The following is a 19957-nucleotide window of genomic DNA, read 5'->3' on the forward strand; positions in this document are numbered from 1 at the left end:
CACACACACACACACATATATATATATATATATATATATATATATATATATATATATATATATATATACATACATCTTTGGTAAGGTTACTTTTAAAACGTATTTCACTGCAGATTGCAAAATACATGCTTTAAAAAGTAATTTGTTATGCATTTCGTTAGATTACTCCGTTTTAGTAACTTAATCTAAATACTTTGGAATACTTAAGGTAAGGGGCTTGTTTTTATGTTAACAACCTGAATTGCATAAAATCAGTATCACCTTTGCAATCGTGCTAATATTCGGGAAAACGGCACTCTTCTACCTCAATTGATTGCTTAACTATACCATATGTTATAAAAATAGAAATACAAGAACTCATACAGACAAACCTACGGTGGCCCAGTAGTGCACAACATAACAAAATCGCCACAACACACCACATAGGACAGATTTTGTTGTGTTGTGCACTATTGGGCCACCGTACAAACCTCACTAGCTATGTTTCCATCCAAAGATGCAAATTTAACTTATGCGCAAAACTGGAATATCGCACAAAACATTTGCGAATAAAGCACCGTTTCCATCCAGCGAGTCAAAGAGAAGAAAATCATCAGTTCCTGATAAACTGACACTAAATATCTCTAAGAAAACTAGGAGAACCCAGTGAATATAATAATTTTCATATGTAATAAATTACTTGCGCTTCAGAGAGCAGACAATAAATGCGGTCATTGCTTTTAGAGGTGGATGCCTGCTGTTTGGGAACGCAGTCGTGTAAGACATTAATTATACAGAAATGCTTTGATGACAAAGTTTCCTCAGGCATTTCAGAACGACCAAAACAACATATAGATGCTGTGAACGAGATCGGTCCGCTGGTTTGTCAAGTTATCCCATCTCATAGCGCAAAGTCACATGACTTTTTCAATGCGCATGGTGGAATTTATTCAGTAAATGTTTTTCCATCGTAGTTTATGCGCATGTTTTCTTATCGGATAAAAAGTTTATCCTACTCAGTTGTGCGCATACGGTTTTTATACACATTTTTTTAGAATTTACGCGGATCTTGGCGTTTCCATCCAGCATTTTTTTATGCGATAATCCAAAATGCGCATAAAAATAGGTGGATGGAAACACAGCTACTGGCATTGCGTGAAAAAATGTCTGTGTGGCGTGAGAACAGTGTTGGGAGCCCTGGTTTTCAAAGAGAACAACTTACTTTAAGATGCTTTTTCAAGTTTAGAAGTTTTGTGGCAGGTAACCACAGGTTTTGTGGCTTCTTTTGAGCTTCTGTGTTTGCAAACGTTATCTAATTGAGTATGCTTTGCAAGTCTATGTTTTGGTTGTATGCATATGCTAAGCAGTCACGTCAAAACTGAAGTATATTTTTGGGTTTAAAGGGATTTTTCATCCAAAAATGGAAGTCATAAAAATGGAAGTAAAAGCAAACATGTACCATATTGTACCATATTTTATGTGCTCTATGTATGTGCATTGAACAACGTTTTACATGATTAAAATCCTAAATTAAATCTGTTTATCATATAAACCTATTATGTCTCTTCAGGAGACATGGATTACAATGCTTGATTCACATGGATGATTTTTACAATCCCTTTATGAACTTTTTTAAACTTGGAAGGGAGTTATATCTCTCAAGTTTCAATAAAAATATCTACTTTGGAGTTTTAAAGATGAACAAAAGTCTTGTGGGTTTGGAATTAGAAAATCAGCCAACTATCCTTGAAAGTGTAGCCTGCCCCACAGCTTTTTTCGATCTAATTGATCAGACCTAGAGTTTTTGCTGGTTGACGTTAAAAAGAAAAACCCACCAGCAACACTTTACCATCATTGCTATGAGTTTTGTATGGGGAAAGCACCATGTGGAAGTTAAAATCTAGATGTTTTGACACATGACTGGCACTTTCTTGCATCCTTTGGAGTTTGTCTCACAGTCCTAATAGTGTTGTTTGTGTTTAGGGTTTCTTCAGGCGAAGTATCCAGAAGAACATGCTCTACACGTGCCACAGAGAGAAGAACTGCATCATCAACAAAGTCACCCGCAACCGCTGTCAATACTGCCGGCTGCAGAAGTGCCTGGAAGTGGGGATGTCCAAAGAATGTGAGCAATGCATCAGTAATACTCCCTCCACAGCTGAAGAACTCTTGCCAAAATATTAAATAGCAAGTAGCAATATAAGTGCACACATACACACTAGAGGCCAACCGATATGGGTTTTTTGGGACCGATACCGATATTAGGGAGTAAAAAAAGGCTGATACCGATATATCGGCCGATATTCTTTGTGTATATTATAGTACAGTACCAGTCAAAAGTTTGGACACTTTCCCATTCATGTGTCAAAACATTTGACTGGTACTATATATAGAATACAGTATATACATAAACAGAATATATATACATAAACAAGTTTTTTGCAATGATCACTCAGATGTGGTGATCAAACACTTATAATGCATTTAACAATTTAACAATAAACTTGCGATGAGTGCGATGCACAAAGTAACGGGGTGTTAGTTGTAACACACGTGGTTTGAATATTTATTTTAGCATAGTAACATTTAAATTCTTTCGAAAGAGGGGCTCAAGATGTACACTCAATTCCTGTTCGAGAGGGTTCCTCGAGCTGAAGGGATCCCCCGAATTTGGTGCGGATTCGCCTCGCCGTTACGGAGATATGGCCGTTCAAAGTTTCAATGGTTTTCCATAGACTTAAGCTTTAAAGCGTTTCATCCAGGTCGCCAGTAGCAAACAATGGAGTGCGCTCTGCTGGACAAACTAAGTAATTACACCATTTCAAGCATTTTATCTGCATTATATGTTCTGTAAAAAAAAAATTAATATCGGCGGCATGTTCGCCAATACCAATATATCGGCGACAGGCTCATATCGGCCGATAATATCGGCAAAACGATATATCGGTCGGGCTCTTATACACACACATACACACTCACAGTCAGTGCCTCCCTCTGGCTATACCAGAACACGTCTCCACACTGCTAAGTGCTGTCATACTTGAGAAGTTAATTGGGAGAGGTGAGAAAATACACACACAAAAAATCTTCCAGACATATTTGACGCGCTCTCACCATCAAGTGGATGTGAGTCTGCACTGCAGTAAGAGACACAAATAGTGCATGTTAGTGCATTATTAATAGTGCAGAAAGAAAGAGTTATGCCTGGTAATTTGCACATTAATTTATTGTGATGAATAATATAAAATTCACCAAAATATATTTTTTACTAAAACAAAATGATTGTTAATCAAACCTAAAAAATTTATTTAATAATTCAATTTAAATAATAAACAACACTCAAATAAAGTTGTACACACTCAAATAAGGACATTTCTATTAACCTTTTAATTATGATTGTATTTAATTTTTTTTAATCAAATATTTAAATGGTCGATGTAATAACTTGTTTTATATACACTTTATTCAAACATAGATTAAATAATTGTAGTAAATATGAATTGTTGTTGTTAAATATTGTTTTTGTTTTAAATATAATTTTTTTTCACATTATAGAAATAAGGTTTTTATTATTAATAATATTATTACAAAAATGAGATATTACAATCATGAAAAAAAATCTTAATGATCCTGAAAATAGACTTAATGTACTTCATGGGTTAGTGAGCCGCATTTGTTCTTGACAGGTTTCATGTAGTTCTTTCAGTGATCTTGTCAAGCTTGACATTATGGACAAGTCTGACAGATACATGCACAGGGATGTCTAGCAGGCATCATGGTGAGACTGTGTTGCAGCGCAGATGACCCATCAAATCATTCACAATGGCACGACACACGTTCGTTTCATTAATGTGCGTTCATATGAATTCACACCTCTTGACTTATAGTACATTTACAAAGTGATGCACAGCAGCATTTTCACACTTCACTTCCTGCATACATTTGAACGCACACAACATCTTTAATAAAACACACACATGCTAGGTTCTCTCTGCTCCAAATGCATTAGGCTCACAACTCATCTGCCGCTGCTGAGGAGGAGGAGAGATTGTGAAATAAGAGGAGTGGAGTGCGCGGGAGCGGAGGGAGAAAACATTGACATTTTTATCTTTTCATTGAATTTCATCTTTGTGATGGACGATCTGCCAGCGCTTTAATTTTCTCCTCTCAAATTATCCCTGTCAAGAGCCTCATGCACACACGCACACACACACACACACATCCTGAACCAGACATATGTGAGCTAGAGGTCTACACGGGTCCAAAAATTCATACCCGAACCCGAAGAGACCTGTAAATGTGCTACACTGAACTGACCCGGACCCGTCTATTATTTTGAAAGTTGGACCCGGGACTGTGCAGAACCGAGAAATGTCAAAAATGTACTACCCGGAACCGACGCGGACCGTCAATTATTTGAAAGATGGACCCAAACCTGGCCGGGAAGACACAGACCCGACTGGACCCGATCGGCACATATTCCACAGCAAATTGCTATTAACAAGTCGATAAACAAGTTGCGAAAATTAAACTTTTTGTCTTACCTAATGTAAGAAGCCTTCTCCCTTGTACCTGACTGTGATGCACACAATCCTAGAAATCCAAGAAAGTTCCATCCGTGTTATTCCTCTATTGCCAATTTAAATGCGTAATCCACTCATTATTCCAGTTTCAAAAGTCCACTTGCTGTCACGGTGACGGATGACAAGTGTGACTTTGCAGTTTTGCATTTTTTGTATCTCGGGTCAACTTGCATAATAATTTAGACTATTTGCCCATTTGGATTATAATAACGATTGCTCGTCCAGTACCATGGCTGCTGACGTTAGCTTTACTTATTTGCTATCATCTCTGAGCCGAGTCTGAGCAAAAATTTTAGATATAACAACGAGACGGTTCATTCATAATATTACTGTGTGTTTCGTTGTGAAAACAAAACTGCTTTGTTTGGCCTTCCAAAAGAGGACACGACTAGAAATCAGTGGTTAAGTTGTATTTACAACACTGTTCCAGAACAGTTCAACCCAAATAATCAGATGTGTGCAGTGCATTTTATGGAGGACTGTTTCCTAGTAGACTACAATGCCGGCTGTTCTGACTCACAGACTGTAAGTACGTTTTCATATTTAAAGGATTTGCCACTGATGATTCAAACGCGAGTTTTGAGCAGTGTAGAGTAGCGCTTGTTGTTTGTCATTTCTCTGATCACAAATGCAGACATGGTTTTATGTTTACGCGCAGCGATGCAACGCGTAAAAATACAGTATAAGTCACTATAATCCGTAATTATGTCCCCACTGAATGCAACAAATGCTTTGTTTATAATGGGTTTTATTGTTTTTGTCTCGTCGCTCCGGCCGGGACACGGCATCACAGTATGGTAAGGGTCATAACGTTTCCGTCACACACTTGAGGTATTCGGCCAATCACAACGCACTGGATAGCTGACCAATCACAGCACACCTCACTTTTCAGACCAATGAGCTTTGTAAAAAATCGACGCATTTCAGAAAGGCGGGGCATAGAGGAGAAACGATAATGTACAGTATGTGAAAAATAATGTGTTTTTTTAACCTTAAACCGCATAAGCACATTTCATTACACCAAATACACAAAATAATGTTATTTTTAGCGACATCATTTGACCCCTTTAAGACTCATCCATGCCTTCCTAAAATCCTCATTTAAACACGCCCCCACAAATCTACATCACTGTGTGGGAAGATTTGCATAACCCCGCCCAAATGTTTACACAAAGAAAGAAGGTGTAACTTTAATTCTCGCTGTAGTATTGTTGCCGCCGCCACCACCATGTCATGGAGATGCTGTGTGTTTCCAAATATGGTAAAGAGCGTAACAATTCCATCACACGCTTGAGGTATTCGGCCAATCACAAACGCACTGGATAGCTGGCCAATCAAAGCACACCTCACTTTTCAGAAGGATGAGCTTTGTAAAAATCAACGCATTTCAGAAAGGTGGGGCAAAGAGGGGAAACAATAATGTATGTGGAAAATTATGCGTTTTTTTAACCTTAAACTGCGTAAACACTGCATTACACGAAATACACAAAATGTTATTTTTAGCATCATCATGTGACCCCTTAGTTTACAGCCCTACTTTTGATTTATTCATCCAAAATTAGCCAAATTCCATGATATTCCACGTTACACAGTAAATTCCATTTTAATGAGTGGATTATACTTCCGCGTTTCCCACATCTCTGAAATCATATGGTCCTCCTTCAGTATATTTTGAAAACGATAATGAATCTTACCAAAACAATCTAACTGAATTATTATTCCATTTTCAATTGTGCCATTTAGTGAAGAATCGTAATTGATTCGTTCACAGAGCAGATATTTACACCCCTATCAGTGTATTAATTGATATTTACACCCTGTCTATATTTTTGTGTGTATTATTTCAGCAGTTATGTAATGAGATCGCAATACACAGGCCCAAAAACCTTTACGCAAGTGCGTTAACATAGGCACTTAAGTTCAAGTTCACACATTGTTTCAGTCTGAAATGCGTCAAAGCACACTTCATATTGCAGCTCAGGTTATGTACATCTGTTTTAATAGCACAGACATCTGAATGTAACTCTATTGGCCCCTTGGGTTTGTTACTGCCACAATGACTCAAGAACGCATGTTAAGTATATACAACTGAACTATGTACTTGGTGTTTGCATACTTGTGCAGATTGCGTTTCTGGTCATATCATCACCGATTGCAGTGTGTAAAAATCACCTTTCCAGAAGCACACAAAATACTCATAATCCTGCTGGAGAAAGAGATGTTTCTTGCTCTCTCTTTCTCTCTCTCTTTCGCTGCAGGTCTCTCAGTAACGCTTGTGCATGAGTGATGGTGCAGCCAGGCTAATAGTTCTTTAATGACTTCATTAAATTGTGTTTTGCGGCTTATGATCGCTGTGCCAATCTGTCATAGGGGCTAATGTAGGCACGTTAAGATAGCCCACTTTTATTTAGGAATTAATTCCGCATCTCCAGAGGCCTGAGAGAGGGATGCAGTGACGGTCAGAGTGTTAGCAGAGATTGGAGAGAAAATAATGCCATGCCATTACAGTTTGTGTGTGTGCGTGTCATATAATGAGATTAGATTAGCTCTGGGTCTAATGAAACCTGTGGTGATCTATCAGCATTATGTACGACTTCATCCACCCGCACTATTCATCAAACTACTAACACACACCCCGCAGAGAGAGAGAGAGAGAACGTGTTTGAGATGGGACTGATGGTGGGGGTGTGATGGCATTTCTGCTTCCTGTCCTTTTTCTTCCTTTAACACCTTTTTTTTTTTTGTCTTTCTCGCCTTTCCTCCCCTCATGGTTTGTCTTGACAGATGTGATGTGTTGGCTCTAACACGTTTCCTCTATCTGTCTGTCTCATCTCACTCCATTACTGCTGCTTACTGCATCTCAAACAGCCTTTCACTGCTACTCATGCAACTTTTCTCTCTTTTTCTCTTTTTCTCATTCATCTCATCCCTCTTTCTTTCCTATCTGTCTTCTTGTGATCTCTTTTCTTTTCTGCCCTCTTCATTTCTTTCTAATGGCATGGCGACACATCTCACTGTGATAGCAAACTTATGCTATGATGGTTACATGTTTTAAATATTGTAAAATACACCAATGTTCAATCAATAGTAGTAGTAATAATAATAATAATAAATGCATGTTCTTTTCTGCCCACTTCATTTTCTCCTGAAATTACATGTCACTGATACCTACAGTGTGTTATCATACAATTTATGATAAAATGTGATACAATTATTTTAAAATGTAAAATTATAAACAACACCCATGTTCAATTAAAAATTACTTCTTAATAATATTTTATTATTATTATTATTGAACTATTAGTGCTTGATTCAAAAATTATTATATTTAATAAAATATTCTAAAATTAATTATAATATTTGACTATTATTATTATTATTTCTGTATGCAAGGCACATGCAACTTAATATTTTTAATTAGAGGGTGAAAAGTTACATGTAACAAATGTTACAGTTCTTACAGAAACATGATTTAATTCAATTATTGTTATTATTTTTGTACAATTCATTATAACAGCTTAATAACAGCTTAATATATCTGTCAGAAGTAGATCATAATCTACATTTTTGAATGTCATCTGATGATCAAGAATTGTTATTAAAAAGAAGAAGAAGAAGAAGAATTAAGAATCATTAACAGACATTAGAAGATGTACAATCAATATTGACTTATGTCGTCTGTCTTTTTGTCTGTGCAGCAGTGAGGAATGACAGGAATAAGAAGAAGAAAGAAGAGAAAAAGCCAGAATGCACAGAAAGCTACACGCTGAGCTCAGACACCGAGCAGATGATTGAAAGAATCAGGAAAGCCCACCAAGAGACCTTCCCCTCACTGTGTCAACTCGGCAAATACACCACGGTAAGAGCGTTTGAGGGTTGAATCATATACTAAATGTTCCCTATTTGTGCTGGTTTTTCCTTTTGCTGTTTATAACCCATTTCGTTATTGTATTTTTCAACATTGTCACTCTTTCATTTACATGTTTCAGTAAATATATTTGTAGGAAAATATTGCTGTTTGTTACAGTGTGTTACATTGGTCCATATAAATGAAAATGATTAAATACACTATCATTCAGGGATGTGATTGTTCTGTATATTTATACAAATTACTGTAATTTCCTACCTGAGAAGTATGACCCATGTGAAATGGCCTTAAACAATTACGGAACAAACTGCTGCTGAGTTTTTCAATTCATTTAAAGGGATACTCCACCCCAAAATGAAAATGTTGTCATTAATCACCATGTCGTTCCAAACCCGTAAAAGCTTTGTTCGTCTTCGGAACGCAATTTAAGATTTAAGATTTTTCATTTTGCATGAAAACCGGGAGGTTACCCGGGAGGTGACTGCCAAGTAAATAACACTGTCAAGGCCCAGAAAGTATGAAAGACATCGTCAAAATAGTCCATCTGCCATCAGTGGTTCAATCTGAATTTCATGAAGCGACGAGAATACTTGTCGTACGCAAAGAAAACAAAAATAACGACTTTATTCAACAATTCGTCTCCTCCGCGTCACCGTAGCACCATTTTGGAGAGTATCCACTGAACGCAAACTGCATATACTGTTCTACTTGTCTGCGTCAGCCGCACGTTTTTTTTTAAACGTTTATTTACACTTTGATTTGAACGAAAACAGCATATCCGTGTGGTGCGGCTGACACAGACAAGTCATCCAAAATATCCTAAATTGTGTTCCGAAGACGAATGAAGCTTTTACGGGTTTGGAACGAGATGGGGGTAAGTGATTAATGACAACATTTTCATTTTGGGGTGGAGTAACCCTTTAATAAACATATAGTCTAACACGCATGCCTCATTTTGCTGCTTCACATGAACTCCATCTCTGCAAATGCTGTAAATTTGAAAATGCAAAATGTGCCAAGATAAAAGCCAAAATAAAAACACTATGGTTTGAGTAAAAGCAAATAAATGAAGACTAATTTTTAGTTATTATTGTAATTGCACTGTTGTTCTGTAAATTATTATTTTTATTATTATATGTTCTTTTTTGTTTTAGTGTACAATATTGTTATTAGCATTAGTAATATATGTCTTTATTAGAAACACTTATGGGAAGAATATTTGGTCTCTCACTAATCATGTCTGATCGTTCTTCCTTATAATTCACTTAATTTTTTTTTTTTTTTACATTAAACATTTTTAAACTACTTGGCAACATTGTTTTAAATGTTGGTTAAACATATTGAGATAAATAAGAAATATCTTAAGATATGCATTAAATATCATCAAAAGGCTGATAAATATTGACATACTTTAGCCGTATCATCAGCCCTAGTGAAATCATTGGATTACACGTAATGTGGCATTTTGACTTCTTCCCAACCCAATAAAATCTTCATCTGTGAGAATATGACCTCGCTGTTTTGGCTCTGTATTGGTTTTTTAATTAATGAGCTGACACTGAATGATGAATCAATACTGTAATTACAGATATGTGTGTCAGTTTGTCAATAACTCCCAGAACTCTGTGCTGATTCTGCTTCTGTTTACAAGCAGACTTCACTGAAGCTGACAGCCAGAGTTCATTGAACATTAAACATTTACCCTAACGGTCTGTGGTAATTTTGTCTCAAAAATGGTCTCTCTCTGTGTATAGAGTAACAGCTCGGAGCGGCGCGTGTCACTGGATGTGGATTTGTGGGATAAGTTCAGCGAGCTCTCCACCAAGTGCATCATAAAGACGGTGGAGTTTGCCAAGCAGCTGCCGGGATTCACCACCCTCACCATCGCAGACCAGATCACATTGCTGAAGGCTGCTTGCCTCGACATACTGGTGAGAACACACTCTTAACCTGGCTTATGCAAAGCCTGCGCTGGTTCAGACCTTACAGCAAGGCTACATTACATCACTGAAGCTGACATTTGGCCTGTTGAAGGTACACTAGTAATGTACTTCTTTTAAAATTATGGAAATTAAAAGGTAACTTAAAGGGATAGTTCACCCAAAAATTAAATGCCGTCATTAATTACTGACCCTCATGTCGTTCCAAACCCGTAAGACCTTCGTTCATCCTTGGGAAACACAAATTAAGAGATTTCTGAGGAAATCTGAGAGCTCTCTGACCTTGCATAGACAGCAACGCAACTGTAATGTCCCCAGGTCAGAAACGTAGTAAGGACATCCGGTAAAACAGTCCATGTGACATCAGTGGCTCAACTTCAATTTTGCGAAGCAACGAGAATACTTTTTGTGCGCAAAGAAAACTCAATTTATTCAACTATTCTTCTCCCTGAGTTACCGTCTTGTATGTGCGCGCTTTCCCTAGAACGTAATCAGCGTTGTTTACGTTCAGGAGAAAACGCGTGCATGCTGAACGTAAACAGCGCTGATTACGTTGATTATGTTTTGGGGAAAGCGTGCGTATGCATCGTGGTACTCTCTAAAATGGCGGAAGACAGTAACTCGGGGAGAATTGTTGAATAAATTGTTATTTTTGTTTTCTTTGCACACAAAAAGTATTCTAGTAGCTTTGCAAAATTGAAGTTGAGCCACTGATGTCACATGGACTGTTTTACCGGATCTCCTTACTACGTTTCTGACCTGGGAATATTGCAGTTGCGTTGCTGTCTGTGCAGGGTCTGAGAGCTCTCACATTTCATCAAAAATATCTTAATTTGTGTTCCGAAGATGAATGAAGGTCTCACGGGTTTCGAACGACATGAGGGTGAGTAATTAATTACCGAATTTTCATTTTGAGGTGAACTATCCCTTTAAGGAAGGACATAGTTCACCCAAATAATACAAAATTCTGTCATCATTTACTCACCCTCAGGTTGTTTCAAACCTGTACGTGCAGTAGGTCTTTTTGGTGTGCCTTGCATACATAAAGGTCACATACTGTGTGCACAGTGTTATATGCTGGAGAAATATATATAAGATTGAATTAATTAAGACTGTTTTAATGTAAGAGAAGTCTCATAATTACAAAGGCTGTTTATTTGATGAAACAATGTAAAAAACATAACATTGTGAAATATTATAATAATTTAAAAGAACTGTTTTCTATTTAAATATATTTCTAAATGCTATTTATTCCTTTGATGGCAAAGCTGAATTTTCAGCAGACATCAGTCTTTAGCCATTAGTCTTTAGTGTCACATGATCTTTCCATGTTTTTTGATACATGGACCTCTAGTGCCATACAGTGTTTGGGGGTGGTATTGCATCTGCTCATGTACCATATAGTGAATATATATAGTTTATGATCTCATGAAAACATGGCCAGGTCGTATTTCACCACAAAGCTAAAAAGTACAAATATTTAATGTAAAAGTATTAAAATTATTTTTAAAGAAACAAATGTTTTTGTCTTGTAAAATCTTCATAATTAAAGACAATAAAATATTTATAAAATCCCTTTAGTATTTATTGTGCAATCTAAACGATATAATAATATAAAAGGGTTATCTAATGTATATTTTTATGATATTTAAAAATAATTCAAATAAAAATATATTTCTACAAAAATCATAATTAAAGACTGTAAAATAAATACAAAATAAATAGATTTAAAAAAATAATAATTAACGGTAACAAGAATTGTGGCAGAACATATAGATAATGTAACAATACAAAAAAATCTACTCTAAGCAAGTTTTGTTTTTATTTTGGGGTGAAAAACATCAATGAAGTTCTTGACAGGTTTCTTAATATTCACCTTTATTATTGATTATAAGCTTTCAACCTATGAACTTTGTGAGCTGAATTTGACATGTTTGCTGGTTTGTGCAGATCGGCAGGACCTGAAGGAGGCCGATAAGGTGGACATACTGCAGGAACCGCTGCTGGAAGCACTGAAGATCTACGTGAGGAACAGGAGGCCACACAAGCCTCACATGTTCCCTAAGATGCTGATGAAGATTACCGACCTGAGGAGCATCAGTGCCAAGGGTGAGTCCCATTCATTCACATGAATCATTCCTGGATGAGTTCTAATCCTTACTTCATGAAAAATTAATGCGCAGCTACATGAAATTAAAATGAAAACAAAATGAATTTTCCATCTCTCACAGGGGCAGAGCGTGTGATCACTTTGAAGATGGAGATTCCCGGCTCCATGCCTCCTCTCATCCAGGAGATGTTGGAGAACTCTGAGGGTTTGGAGAGTTCCTCAGGTGGCATCAGTTCACGGGCCTCCGGCGCTCCTCCAGGCAGTTGTAGCCCCTCCCTTTCTCCAAGCTCCGCCCAGAGCAGCCCACCCACACAGTCACCATGACAGGCATCATTGCCGCAATCATTAGCCACTTACTGACTACTGTGTGCCCTCCCCGACACGACAGCAGACATGTTCAAAAGCATGCGCTCATATTGTCGCTCCTCTTGCCGTGTTCCTCAGAGACTAAGGGGGGATCAAAGGTTTGTCGCCGGAATTTTGTTGTTTTCTTTCCTCAGATCAGACTGTGATTGTATTCCTCCTCGATTTCGCCACTTCGTTGTTGAGTCCCTTTGGATGAAGGGAGGAAAACCGCTGGAGGGTTAAGACAAAATGCGCAAAAATGAATGGACAAACGTATAGAAGGAATTAAGGACTTTTCTTCTGTTTCGATTCTTATGGTCTGAACTTCTGTTTCAAATGACCAGAGACTGATTTCCTACAAACTACAAATATATATAAATATATAGAGAGAAAATGTGGAATGACCGTGATTGAGATCAGAATGCAATGTGGACTTGATGTAAAGATGCAAATGTATTTCCTCACTTTTTCTCTTTATGCCTGTGAAAGGGCAAAGAGTTAATTGTTTTATTTCAGACTGATGATGATGTTTTTCATGGAGAAAAAAACATTGAAAAGACTATTAATTTCCACTCACAAAATTGTGCACAGAAGATATAAAAATGGTTGCAACAAACACCATTTGTGTGATGTTCTTGCTCTTTGTGTCTTTTAAGCTACTAGCAAATACCTCAAAGGTTCGTATCATATTTTAATACAGTGTGTTTTGCTTAATATTTGGGAAATAAAGTATCGAAAAAGCTGTTTAACAGCCGCACAAAGTTTTTTTGAGAACTTTGTGCTGACAAAGTTTTTTTTTAACCACTGATACAAAGCTCAGATTTTGTTCAAATTGATTTCACACCTTTTTGTTCTTTGATTTATTTAGTATATTGGGTCCTTCAGTCTAGAGAGCATTTGATTGAACAAAAAGAAGTATTACTTAACTATTTTTGATATGTCTACAACCCAAATTCCAGAGAAGTTGGGACGTTTTGTAAAATGCAATAAAATCAAGAATCTGTGATTAGTTCATTCTCTTTAACTTGTATTTAATTGACAAAAGTACAAAGAAAAGATTTCCAAAGTTTTCACTGACCAACGTAAATGTATTTTGTAAATATTAACAAATTTTGGTTTTGACGGCTGCAACACATTCCCAAAAAGTTGGGACAGAGGCAAAATAAAAGTCAAAAGGTTATAGCGTATCCATGTTAAACTGTTTTGAAACAGTTCACAGTAAGCAGGTGAATTGGTAATAGGTTAAGATATCACGTTTGTGTATAAAAGGAACATCTTAGTCTTAGCAAGCAAAGCTGGATCGTGGCTCATCACTTTGTGCCAAATTTCACCAGAGAAGTGTCAAACAAATCAAAAATCACATTTCGCAATGCAAAATTGCTAAGAATTCAGGTCTTTCACCAACTACCAGGTGAAAGACACATCATGCAGACGCGCTGGGACACATCATCAGTGATGTATCCTGGGGTCATTAGGTGTTTCGGGTCTTTCAACATCAAGACACCCTCGCCCCGGCGACCCAGCGGTCTGTGTCCCAGCAGCGGTTGCCCACGGTTCTGCCCTCTTAATCCAAAGCCACCTAGTGGCTTTCTCTGCAGCTTCAGTTGCGGATCTGATCGCCTTTCTTTTCGCCTCCCTGATGATACCTAGAAGCGTGAATGCTTTGCAGAGTGATTGCCCTGCAAAACCCCTGCAGCCCACCTCCAAAGGCTCACGAGTTTGCCAGCCCTGCCTCCTGCACTCTTCCACTAGCTCTTAGTATTTAGCACGCATCCTCACATTGGCCTCTTCCCAAGGCACAGTAAGCTCCAGCAAGATCAATTGCTTGGTGGAATCTGAAACAATGATCATGTCTGGACGAAGCTGTGTAGATGTTATTCTGGTTGGGATCTTCAGCCGTTTATCAAGATCCACTTCCAGTTGCCAGTCAGTAGCAGGTCTTTCACCAAGTACCATACATAATATTGTGAAAAGATTCAGGGAATCCAGAGAAATCACAGTACATGTAGGGCAAGGCAGTAAACATCAGTTGAATGTGCTTGACCTTTGAGCCCTCAGATGGCATTGCTTAAGAAACCCTCATGCTGCGTTGTTAAATATAGCCACATGGTACTTCAGAAAACCACTGTCATTTACCAGTCTGATGCTGCATCAAGAAATGCAACTTGAATATCTGTTACTCTAGGAGAAAGCTATACATCAATTCTATGCAGTGATGTTGCTGGGTTCTCTGGGCCAGAGCTCATCTCAGATAGTCAAAAAGACAGTGATAATGTGTGTTGAACTCAGATGAGTCCACATTTCAACTTGTTTCCGGGAAAAATATATTTTGAGTTCTCATTACCAAAGGGACCATCCAGACTTTCATTAGTGACAGAAGCAAAAGCAAACGTCTGTCCTGGGTGTAGCAGAGCAAACGGCATGGGTGACTGGAATATGTGCGAAGGTACTATTGACATGGAGGCATATACTGGGATTGTACAGAGAAATATACTGCCAACAAGATGATGTCTTTCATGGGAAGTCCATGGTTATTAGATCAAGACAACGCCATGTCTCATTTTGCGTGTGCTACAACAGCGTGGTTTCATAGAGACAGAGTGAATGTGTTAGACTGGCCTACCTGCAGTCCAGATAAGTCCCCAACAGTCATGAAAAGGAGAACCAGACAACAACAAACACAGACGGCTGAGCTTCTGAAGTCTTGTATCAAGCGAGACTGGACAATAAATTTGCTTGCAAAACTTTAACAATTAGTATCCTCAATTCCCAAACAATGAAACATTGTAATTAAAAGGAAGGTTGATGTGACACAGTGTTAAACATGCCTCTTTCCCAACTTTTCTGGAGTGTGCTGCAGCCATCAAAATCAAAATGTTTTCATATTTACAAAATACCTTTACGTTGGTCAGTGAAAACTTTGGAAATCTTTTCTTTGTACTTTTGTCAATGAAATAAAAGTTAAAGAGAATGAACAAATCACACATTCTTGATTTTATTGCATTTTACAAAATGTCCCAACTTCTCTGAAATTGGAGTTGTATCTTACTTTATCATTATACTGAACCTGACTGGATGGACCAAAGTTCTGTTAAACCAATAGGCGTATTCATCTGCCTGACATCACACATTTGCAAAAGTAAAAAAAAAAAAAAAAAAAAAAAAAAAAAAACAAGCCGTTTTTGCAGCTTTGTCTCAATAAATGCTGTGTTTTTTGTACTGAGGAAGAAACATGAGGTTCTGAAAGTTGGAGTTTAAGATTCATGCTAGTATGTAACCAGTGTTGGGGAAAGTTACTTTTAAAAGTAATGCATTACAATATTGCGTTACTCCATAAAAAGTAACTATTCCGTTACTCAGTTACTTTTTATGGAAAGTAATGCGTTACGTTACTTTTGCGTTACTTTTTAAATCTGGACAGGGCTTGCTTGTTTGTTTTTAAAATAAAAAAGTGGCAAATATAAAAGCCTTTTCACAGCAAAAGTGAAATGAATGCGCCTCAGGCTGAAGGGAAAGTACATTTACGTCCGTACAGTAGAATGCAGAAGAAGAAATTTCAACACACTTCAGCAATAAACAAAGACACACAAATGTTCGTCTAGAGTAATTTGTGCTTATTAGTACGGTTGAACTGGATCATCGAAGCTCAGAAGCAAATAGAATGGGATTAAATACATAAAGGATATTTGTGACGTTTAACATTTAATTATTGCAGGTATGCGTCATATTCTAAGTTGTATTATTATTATTCATTTTGAGGAATACTGAATCTGTGTGTTTTTTGTGTGTGTGAGTGAGATGAATTAATGCATATTCATATTTATTTTAGAACTACAGTAACATCTGATTTCTCTCAACATGGGGACAGGAGAGCTGTCAATCAATAAATTGGAAAAAAAAAGTAACTCAGATATTCTCTTGTAAATTAAAAAGTAATGCGTTACTTTACTAGTTACTTGAAAAAAGTAATCTGATTACGTAACTCACGTTACTTGTAATATATTACCCCCAACACTGTATGTAACACAGATGACAGGACAGCTACTGCACTACAGATTTCTACCAGATTGCTTTGTATGGACGTAATGGCCAGGGACAAAAAGATGTGGTTCTGATCAATAGAAAGGTAAGAATAGAATGGCAAGGCACTGTCATCTACTGAGACCCGAGAATATTTCTTAATTAGCACATTTGCTTTCACAAAACACATTGTAGTTGTCAGAAACCGTGTTCGTCGTTGCTACAAGTCAACCATAGGTTGTATTTTTCCCTTTTTTGTTTTTACTTCATTGTTCATACACTCTTAAAAATAAAGGTGCTTCACGGTGCCATTGAAGAACCTTTTTGTCTAAATGGTTCCATAAAGAACCTTTAACATCTGAAGAACCTTTCTGTTTGACAAAAGGTTCTTTGTGGTGAAAGAAGGTTCTTCAGATTATAAAAAGGTAAGAAAGAGATGGATCTTTAAAGAACCTTTGACTGAATGGTTCTTTGTGGAACCCAAAATGGTTCTTCTATGGCATCGCTTGAAGAACCTTTTGAAGCACCTTTATTTTTAAGAGTGTAGAATGGTACCTGTTTTTTACGTCTTAATAAACAGTCTCCTGTGTTTATGTATTTACTGCATAGAAACAAAATTAAATAACAACAACAACAACAGTCAATAGACAATAGTCTTTAGTTTAGCAAAGTTCAAACTCTTTATATCACCTTTGGCATCACAGATGTTCCAGATACTATTTTCTTCTCAAGTTCACACTAGAACGTTCACTACTGCATTGCAAATGCTGACAATAGGTTGAAACTGGATTCTCTTGATTTGAACATCTCTTTTCTTCAAATCAAAGATAGAGTGATGCCAGACAGCAAGGCGATGTTGTTCTGTTTGCATCCAACTATGGTGACACTTTGTTTTGGAGTGTCCTTATATATAATAACAGTAAAGCAAACAACTAACCCTAACCTTATAACCCTTAACCCTGTATTCTCATTACTCACTTAGTGTAATCACCCTGTAACAAGGACACATTGAAATAAAATGGAACCAAACCGTCATTTTGCTTGAGACATCCAATGTGCTGGATTAACATTTCAATTTTAATAAAAGCCACGAACACACATGACTGATGGCGGTAACAGTGAACCTACCTCATATTTGTTTTTATGTTTTATTATCTTGTTTTTGTGTTTGATTTGTATTGTTACCAGTGTTGGGGAAAGTTACTTTTAAAAGTAATGCATTACAATATTGCGTTACTCCCTAAAAAAGTAACTAATTACGGTACTTAGTTACTTTTTATGGAAAGTACTGCGTTATATTACTTTTGCGTTACTTTCGCGTTACTTTTTAAATATGAGCAGGGCTTGATTGTTTTTAATATAAGAAGTTCTATATTTGTAGCAAATGTAAAAGCCCTTTCACACCAAAAAAGTGTAATGAATAAACCTCAGGCTGAAGGAAAAGTAAATTCGAAAAAAGTAATCTGATTACGTAACTCGCGTTACTTGTAATGAGTTACCCACAACACTGATTGTTGCTGATAAAAATGCGATCATTTTAGTTCGATTGATTCAGCAACATTATTGCTGAATCAACACCACAGTGAAGCTGATTCTAAAAATGTCTTTCAGATAAAAATGTGCGCATAAAATATTGGTGACTTTTATTATGACACTACGACTCTTATGTCAAACACCTCGGGATCATATGACACTGATTGAACATGGCTTCAGTTCAGTGGTAAGAAATGTTTACATTTTAAAGACATTTTGACGCTATCAATAATCAAACTCTAACGCGACGTTTTTGATGAATAGAGGAATAATGATGATGAACATGCACTTTGTAATCTGTCCTAGTGATTAATCATTGCTGTAGACCAGAGGAAGGTGTACTGTTATGACAGTAAAGTGATGGTATTAAATTGTAATGCTATGTTACTTTGATAGACACCATGATATTGCATGATTAGCTACTTAAACGAATGTGGTATGGTATTTGTATTGTGATAATGCTATTATTTTGGTCATGTCCAACAACACAATGGTGCTATCATGGTGCCATGTCCAGAATAAAAAATAAATAAAATAAAATATATATATATATATTACGTGATCATTTTTGGAATTTGTTAGCATTTCCAGTCTCATGTATTAATATAATTGTCGATATGACAGCTTTATCTATGTTTGTGTTCTGTACAGGCACTCTCGGACACGTAAATATGAGAGTGAGTTGCATATGTGTCGTTTGGAGGTTTTAGCAGTGGAGTTCAGTGAATATCATCCACTTAAAGCAATCACGGTACATCTACAGCTCTCCTAAATGTCCATTAAATGCTTTCATTAAAAAAAAAATATATATTATTATCTTGTTATTAAAGGTCCAATCCTTTTCGAGTAAACAGGGTTTGAGTGTGTTGTTCAAGAATATGTATTATTTTTCTTAAGTTTCTATTAAAGGAAAACCACCGACTCACCTTCATATAGCCTTGTCCAAGTCATACACAAGCCATTAACTCGTGTCTTATAATGCTGCTAGTTAACAGACTAAAGATGGCATAGCCTGACAGTTAAACATTTGGATTGACAGCTGCACAAAGTTTGAAGATTGAAATATCACCTCTGCCTAGATGTTTAAAAGAACTTTGATCGGATTTTGGTCATCGGATTGGATCAAATCTAGTTATTTAATAGAAGAAATGCCACACCTGTGAGGTGGATGGATTATCTCGGCAAAGGAGAAGTGCTCACTAACACAGATTTAGACAGATTTGTGAACAGTATTTGAGAGAAATAGGCCTTTTGTGTACATAGAAAAAGTCTTAGATCTTTGAGTTCAGCTCATGAAAAATGGGGGCAAAAACTATTATAATTTTGTTCAGTATATATATATATATATATACAGTATCTCAGAGAAGTAAGTACACCCCTCACATTTTCATGTGACAACACTGAAGAAATGACACTTTGCTACAATGTAAAGTAGTGAGTGTACAGCTTGTATAACAGTGTAAATTTGCTGTCCCCTCAAAATATCTCAACATACAGCCATCAATGTCTAAACCGCTGGCCACAAAAGTGAGTACACCCCTAAGTGAAAATGTCCAAATTGGGCCCAAAGTGTCAATAT

General features: G+C 36.8%; 1 long non-coding RNA gene and 1 pseudogene across 1 annotated transcript in view; both read left to right on the plus strand.

Moving 5' to 3' along the window:
- Positions 1–13054, plus strand: part of LOC107598029 (retinoic acid receptor alpha-A-like) — a 41428-nt pseudogene extending 28374 nt beyond the window's left edge.
- A 5460-nt stretch (positions 13055–18514) lies between these two features.
- Positions 18515–19957, plus strand: part of LOC107598030 (uncharacterized) — a 2100-nt gene continuing 657 nt past the window's right edge. Inside the window, exons 1-2 of the long non-coding RNA XR_001610513.1 lie at positions 18515–18565; positions 19030–19129. This is a non-coding gene — a long non-coding RNA (uncharacterized lncRNA). The remainder of the gene's footprint in view (positions 18566–19029; positions 19130–19957) is intronic.

The sequence above is a fragment of the Sinocyclocheilus grahami genome, unplaced genomic scaffold, assembly GCF_001515645.1.
Source record: "Sinocyclocheilus grahami isolate Dianchi unplaced genomic scaffold, SAMN03320097.WGS_v1.1 scaffold243.1, whole genome shotgun sequence".
NCBI lineage: Eukaryota > Metazoa > Chordata > Actinopteri > Cypriniformes > Cyprinidae > Sinocyclocheilus > Sinocyclocheilus grahami.